Source organism: Ornithorhynchus anatinus, chromosome 8 (assembly GCF_004115215.2).
Source record: "Ornithorhynchus anatinus isolate Pmale09 chromosome 8, mOrnAna1.pri.v4, whole genome shotgun sequence".
Lineage (NCBI taxonomy): Eukaryota > Metazoa > Chordata > Mammalia > Monotremata > Ornithorhynchidae > Ornithorhynchus > Ornithorhynchus anatinus.
In genome coordinates, this window is record NC_041735.1 from 56878953 (window position 1) to 56886637 (window position 7685).

The 7685-nt window shown below is 45.7% G+C and overlaps 1 non-coding gene across 1 annotated transcript; it reads left to right on the top strand.

Annotated features, from left to right (window-relative positions):
- The first annotated feature begins 5776 nt into the window (after positions 1-5776).
- LOC114814058 lies at positions 5777-5914 on the top strand. Its single transcript, XR_003761800.1, has one exon. It is a non-coding gene; the product is annotated as a small nucleolar RNA SNORA7 (small nucleolar RNA).
- Positions 5915-7685: the final 1771 nt, after the last annotated feature.

A 7685-nucleotide genomic window follows, 5' to 3' on the forward strand; every position in this document is an offset into this window, starting at 1 on the left:
CCGCTTAGCACATGGTAAGTGCTCAACGATCATCATTATTATTGTTATCGTACATACTAAATGCACGGAACAGTACTCTGCATCCAGTAAGGGCTCATTAAATAGCATTTATTAATTTATTGATCGACTCGATGGATTGAGTGAAAGCTTATTTTCTGCATGAGCTAATGAAGGATTTTAAAATATAAAGATTCTTTGGAGAGGGCATAATGTCCTCCCCGCACAGACCAAGGGGAGGGGAAAGAACAACTGAAGAACAACCAAAGAATCAAAGAAGCTGTTAAAGTGGGAAGGCAATTTAGGAATGGATGATGCACAAGCTGAGTTAATTGCATTTCATTCAAAGAAACCGTGATCTAACAATAGCCTCATCCAACTTGTACAATCCAACGCATCACTGCAAGTTGTGGAAGGAGATGAAGAGGCAGTTATGATGTCACCCATAATTAAAATCTTGGGATTAAAATATTTTGCATTAACTTCCAAGAAAGTGGATGAATTTATGAATAGGATTGAATAAGTCTCTAGTGGAGAGAAGGGTTCCCGGGTGTGTGGAGGTGTTCAGAAGGAGGTGTCCTGTGAGGAGCTTCTTTCGGAAAAAAAAAGTTGCCATGGGAAGCAGCACGGCTCGGTGGATAGAGTGTGGGCCTGGGAGTCGGAGGCTGTGGGTTCTAATTCTGCATCTGCCACTTACATCCTGTGTGAGCTTCGGCAAGTCATTTAACTGCTTTGTGCCTCAGTTACCTCATATGAAATCGGGATAAAATACCTGCTCTCCCTTCCTCGTATATGGTAAGCTCCATCTGGGGCAGGGACTGTGTCCTATCTGCTTATATTGTATCTTCTCCAGCATTTAATACAGTGCTTTGTATATAGCGAGTGTCTAATAAATACAATTGTTGTGATGAACTTAGTTGAAACAAATTCTTCGCTAAAGTCGAAAAACCTCTGCAAGTGAGCAGGACAAACTTCTGCATGTATTCATAATCACATCCCCGCTCCACATTTATTTAATATTATGATGTTATGACTCAGATTTCTTTAATAAATATTTAATAATAATAATGATGATGATATTTGTTAAGCGCTTATCATCTGCCACGCCCTGTTCTAAGCGCTCGGGTAGTTACAAATTAATCAGGTGGGATGCAGCCCCTGTCCCACATTGGGCTCATACTCCATGAGTCTCCATTTTTTACAGATGAGGTAACTGAGGCATAGAGAAGTGAAGTGACTTGCCCAAGGTCACACAGAAGACAAGTGGAGCCAGGGTTAGCTTAGTGAGGTTGGTCGTTCCGGTATACGGCATTTAAAGGAATTTCATATTATTTTCCTAGAGGTTCTGAAATACATCTTAATTTCTAATGTGTAAGTCTATGGAGAATTTATTTCCATGATACAATCACACTTCCAAGAAACGCAACCCAGTCGCATTGTAGAATACGCTTATAGAGTTACACGTCATGGTTCCTGCCCTCGAAAGGCTTGTAATATATTAGAGAATCGAGCAGACTTGAATTACTTACAAATAGGAGGAACAAGGATATAACAGATAGATGATTTCAAATGTTAGCAGCTTTTAAGCTGTACTTAGGATGATATTTAGCGACTAGTACCAGATAGCGTTAGATGTGAGTGGAACTCTTCAAACTTAGAGGACAACTAAAAAGCAGTCAGTTCTATAACACGCCGTGTCTTGTCTTATGCCATCGAGTCGTTTCCGACCCACAGCGACACCACGGACACATCGGTCCCAGAACGTCCCGTTCTCCATCTGCAATTGTTCTGGTAGTGGATCCATAGTTTTCTTGGTAAAAATACGAAAGCGGTTCACTAATGCTGCCTACCGTGCAGTAAAATTGAGTCTCTGCCCTCAACTCTCCTCCATGCCAGTGCTGCCCAGCACGGGTGAGTTTCGACTTGTAGCAGATCGCCTCCACTCGCTAGCCACTGCCCAAGCTAGGAATGGATTGGGTAGGCCTCTGCTTGACTCTCCCTGCTGTCGCTGAGACTGGTAGACTACCGGGAACTCTCAGGTGTGACCCTGAGAGGGATCTATAACATGGGGGATGTGTTTTTGACTCTACGTGATGGAAATCTCACTTTATAGTACACACAGATTTACTTGGTATCATCACATGGGCCCCACCGTTTCTTTTCTTTTTAATGGTATTTGTTAATCACTCACAGTGCCAGACGCTATATTAAGTGCTGGGGTAGATACAAGATAACAAAATTGGACACAGCCTCTGTCTCACATAGGGCTCAGAGTCTTAATCTCCATTTTACAGATGAGGTAAGTGAGGCACAGAGAAACTAAGTGACTTGCCCATGGTCGTACAGCAGATGTGACAGAGGCAGCATTAGAACCCAGGTCCTCCAACACCCAGACCCACGCTCTTTCCGTTAGACCACACTGCTTCTTTTGACATCATGTCACGTTCCGTCCAGCTGCACATTGCTGAAAGAACACGCCTTAATTCTGTCACCGGGGTCTCTACGAAACACTTGCCCTGCTCACCCACCTCGTTCTATATCAGAATTACAATAGACAAGTCAACCAGCTGACGTCCTGAACAAAGTTTTAAATGCAGAGAAACCCCAACAAGTGGCAGGGAATCAGCCAATAGAATGGTACTATCAGAGGACGTTGTCTTCCAAAACCAGACCCCAGTAGGTCAATGTCCGATGGGGTCTCCAGGGTGACAATATACTAGTTCCTTCTCGTTAGCTTTCAAAGTCAGGGCTATCCGTTTGACGGTCTCAGGCAGATGGCATAGCTCACAGGCACATTTCCAGATTTTGCTCAAAGCCACTTCTGGCAATGAGTGGAAATAATAATGAATAATTATGGTATTTGTTAAGCACTTACTCTGTGCAGAGCACTGTTCTAAGCGCTGGGGTGGACGCAGCGTAATCAGATTGTCCCACTTGGGCTCCCATTTTTTTTTTTAATCCCCATTTTTTACAGATGAGGTAACTGAAGCCCAGAGAAGTTAAGTGACTTGCCCAAGATCTGTAAAATGGGGATGAAGACTGTGAGCCCCACGTGGGACAACCTGATTCCCCCGTGTCTACCCCAGCGCTTAGAACAGTGCTCTGCACATAGTAAGCGCTTAACAAATACCAACATTATTATTATTATCACACAGCAGACAAGCGGCGGAGCCAGGATTAGAACCCATGACCTCTGACTCCCAAGCCCGGGATCTTGCCACTAAGCCATGCTGCTTCTCGAAGGGATTTAAGAAGCACAATACTTGCTAGGAAGATAGTTTTGCTCCTTAAACCGTCCCACTGTGTTGAGTTAGGCCCTCTAAGCTCCTTGAGGGCAGCGAACTTGTCTACCAACTCGGTTATATTGTACTCTCCCAAGCGTTTAATACAGTGTCCTGCCCACAGTATGCACTCAGTCAATACGACCGATTGATTGATTTGATTCCTCCTTTCAGGAGTATCACCGCCCATTTTCCCCTAATGAGCAGCTCCCTGGGCTCCCATCTAGACCGTAAGTTCGTTGTAGGCAGGGAATATCACTGGTTATTGTCGTGTTGTGCTTTCCCAAGTACTTTGTACCGAGCCCTGCACACACAGTAAACACTCAACAAATACCACTTATTGAATGAATGAAGAGCCTCCTTTTCTCCCTCCTAAAACTAACTCGGCTGGTGATGGCGAGGATGTCCTATTTGTGCACCGCTGACTCTTTGTTAAATCTTTTCTGTACACGAAGTACATTGGCAGGAGTGTTTTGGGAGATCTACAGTCTGTTAGGGGCCTTGGCATTTTTCTCAGTCGTGTCTAGAGCTTTGGATGCCAGTACGGGTCCACCGACTCACCCGTAGTTAAATTCCACCCAACCAAAGTAGAAATGAGAAAGAACTTCAATCTGTCGAAGAGTCAAAAAGACAAAGACAACATAACTAAAATCCACTGCCGAGAGAAACTATTGGTGAAAAGCAAGAAGCCTGACTTCGCATTTATTCAGTCTCTTCTGTTTTTGTTTTCTCAACCCTAGCCAACCCCGTCAAACCCCGCTGTCACATTGGGTACCTTTCGATCATTAAAAAGTTTCTCTTCCAACCTCCGTTTCCTGCTTCTGATGATGTGTTAGAATTAATCATCCGCTTACATGGGTTATGCATTCATCCTTCCACATTAATCTAAAATAACCTGGGAATCATCTCGGGCAAATTTTTAATACGTTATTCCTCCGCTCGGCATGCAGGGCTCTGACAGACAATCAGACTCCAACCAGTCAGTCGGGTTTTGACTAACAGACCCTAGAGCTCCGGCCAGTCGACGTTCTCTTGAATCCCCAAAGCTCTTGCTTCGGACAGTTCGGTCTTCTACCGCGGCGCTGAGTGTGCAAGGGTGATATTAAACTACATTGGAAAAGATAGGAACCTTAAAGTTCCAGTCGGTGTTTGCCCGGACAATTAATCAATTAACTGAGCCCTTACTATGTGCACAGCACTGTGCTAAGCACTCGGGAGAGGACGATATAACAGAGATGATAGACACGCTCCCTGCCACTATGAGCAAGCATTCATAATCTGATCAGAAAAATGGACAGAGTCTATGAGAGCCAAAACCTTTATCTCATCGGTCTTCGGAGGGCCACTTCCCGGAAAGCAGGACTTGTGCCTACCGACTTTATTGTATCGTCCTCCCCCGAACACTTAGTACAGTACCCTGCACACAGTAATGGCTTAATAAATACCACTTATTGACTGATTGCTTTCCCAGGCTGTTGCCTATGTGGCATTCGGCTTCATCTCTGAATTGCAGATTCCCCTTCTTGGTTATCCTGATGAACAAAACTCCAAACGACTCATTGGATCATCTACAGGATTTCTACGGGAGGTTTGGATGTCAAAACCCACCGTTGCCCAGCTCAAATCCAATTAGAGACAGACACCCTTCCTCTACAGGGACTGTGTCCAACCCAATTTGTTTGTATCCACCCCAGTGCTCAGTTCAGTACTAGGCACATAGTAAGCGCTTAACCAACCCCATCATCATCCGATTGCCGAGACGATGAACACTTAGGTTTAAGTTCCTCATTTAAACTCTCCTATCCACTGAACTCTAACAGAGGGGAATTCTGAATGTTTATTCCAACTCCATCGATCAACAAGGCCATGAATAGAAGACATTTAGCCATAGGAAGAGCCGGGTATCGACAAACCTGAGCCCCAGAAACAGCCCCTCTCCTAGAAATCAGCATGAGTGGGGAACATGCCTGCCAACACTGTTTCATTGTACTCTTCCAACCGCTTAGTACAGTGCTTTGCACAGAATAAGCGCTCAATAAATACCACGGTTGATGATGATGAAAAAGAGTCCCAACTACCGTGGTGTGCTCCCCGTGCACAAGCCGCACAAGAAGCTTCAGGCTACACTGAGACCAGAGAAAAAAGGGAACACTCCTAGAAACTCGAGGAGTGTCTTATGATTCAAGTCTCAGAACATTTGTGGGCCAGATGGGGAGAAAGGCAACCTTCCAACAGCAGGAATACATTTCGGGCAGAGGAAAAGGGAACCGAGACATCAAAAACACATCGAGGAAACTCGATACTCCATCAACTTGAAAAGAACCTGGACCGTCATCCCGGTTCTGCCACTTGTCTGCTGCGTGACTTTGGACAAGTCACTTAATTTCTCTGTACTTCAGTTTCCTCATCTATAAAATGGGGTTTCAGTATCTGTTCTCCCCCCCATCTCTCCACCGTGGGACAGGGACTGCATCTGACAATTAACTTGTATCTGCCCCAACCCCTCAGGGTCTCACCTGGAGAGTTTCCAGTACTCTATCAGTCTCAACTATGGGAGGGAGAGTCAAGCAGAGGCCTACCCATTCCATTCCTAGTTCGGGCAGTGGCTAGCGACGGGAAGGCCATCTGCTACAAGTCAAAACTCCCCTGTGCTGGGCAGCAACGGCAAGGGAGAGAGTCGAGGGCGGAGACTCGAGTTTACCTCGCGGAAGGAGGTAACGGTCAACCACTTCCGTATCTTGACCGAGAAAACGCTGCGGATACACCACCAGAACGATTGCAGATGGAGGTGGGGCGTTTTGGGAGAGATGTATCCATGGCGTCACTATGGATCGGAGACAACTCCACAGCATAAGACGAGACAATCTACCCCCAGAGCTTGACACATACTAAACGTTTAACAAATACCATTCTTTTTTTTCACGGTATTGAGCACTTACTGTGTGTCCAGCACTGTTCCAAGCACTGGGGTAATAATAATAATAATAATGTTGGTATTGTTAAGCGCTTACTATGTGCAGAACACTGTTCTAAGTGCTGGGGGAGATACAGGATCATCAGGTTGTCCCACGTGAGCCTCACAGTTAATCCCCATTTGACAGATGAGGGACCTGAGGCCCAGAGAAGTGAAGTGACTTGCCCATAGTCACACAGCTGACAAGTGGCAGAGCTGGGATTCGAACCCATGACCTCTGACTCCCAAGCCCGGGCTCTTTCCACTGAGCCACGCTGGTAGATACAAGATAACCAGGTCAGATACAATCCCTTTCCCACATGGGGCTCACAGTCCAAGTAGGAGGAAGAACAGGTATCGAATCCCCATTTTGCAGTTGAGGAAACTAAGGCACAGAGATGTTAAGTGACTTGCCAAAAGCCACACATAGCAGTCGACTGGCAGTGCTGGGATTAGAACCCAAGTCGTCTCGCTCCCAGGCCCAGGCCTAGGCCAAGCTGCTTTTTATTATTTTACCGATGAACGGATTGCAGGGCAAGATGAACAGGTCATTCTATGCTCTGCCTTGGACCATTCCTTTTAACTTCATTCTCATCCAGGGCCAAGTTGGGGTTTTGGCACTCATTCGCCACGTGTGTGTGGAGCTCAACACTTTGGACCGAAAGATGGACTGTCGTTTCAATCTGCCCTAACAGCTCTTCCTGAGGAGTTACAAGCGATAGTCAAGTCATTTAATTCCCCGTGCTAAGGGATTAAGATTGTGAGCCCCATTTGAGACATGGACTGCGTCCATCCTGATTCCCTTGAATCAACCCCAGCGCTTAGTACAGCACCTGGCACGTAGTAAGCGCTTACCAAATACCACAAAAAGAAGTTTCATTTGGCTTCAGGAAAGGCATCGAGGGAAAGTCAGAGGAAGAGAGGCTTACTGTAAGGAGGCGAAGAAGCGGCGTGGCCTCGTTGATACGGCAGGGACCTGGGAGTCAGAAGGATTTAGGTTCTAATCCCGTCTCTCCCACTTTTTTACCGTGTGAGCTTGGGCAAGTCACTTAGCTTCTCTGTGACTCAGTTCCCTCGTCTGTGCAATGGGGATTAAGACTCCGCGTCCCATGTGGGACAGAGACTGTGTCTAACTTTGTTATCTTGCACTCAGCACTCAGGACGGCCCTTAGTACATAAGTGTAAGTATACTTAACATATAAATATAGCACTTAACACCCAGCACTTAGTACAGTGCCTAGCACATAGTAAGAACGTGATACCACAATTATTTATCATACACAAACCCAAAGTTCTTCCCTGTAACTACTAGGTTTCAGCGATATGAAACTCACTAGGAATGGAGCACACAAAGTTCACTGTGGGCAGGGAACTAGTCTACCAACTCTGTTGTATCGTAGTCTCACAAGTGCGTTACACAGTGCTCCAAACCTAGTGCTCCTTAAATACCATTG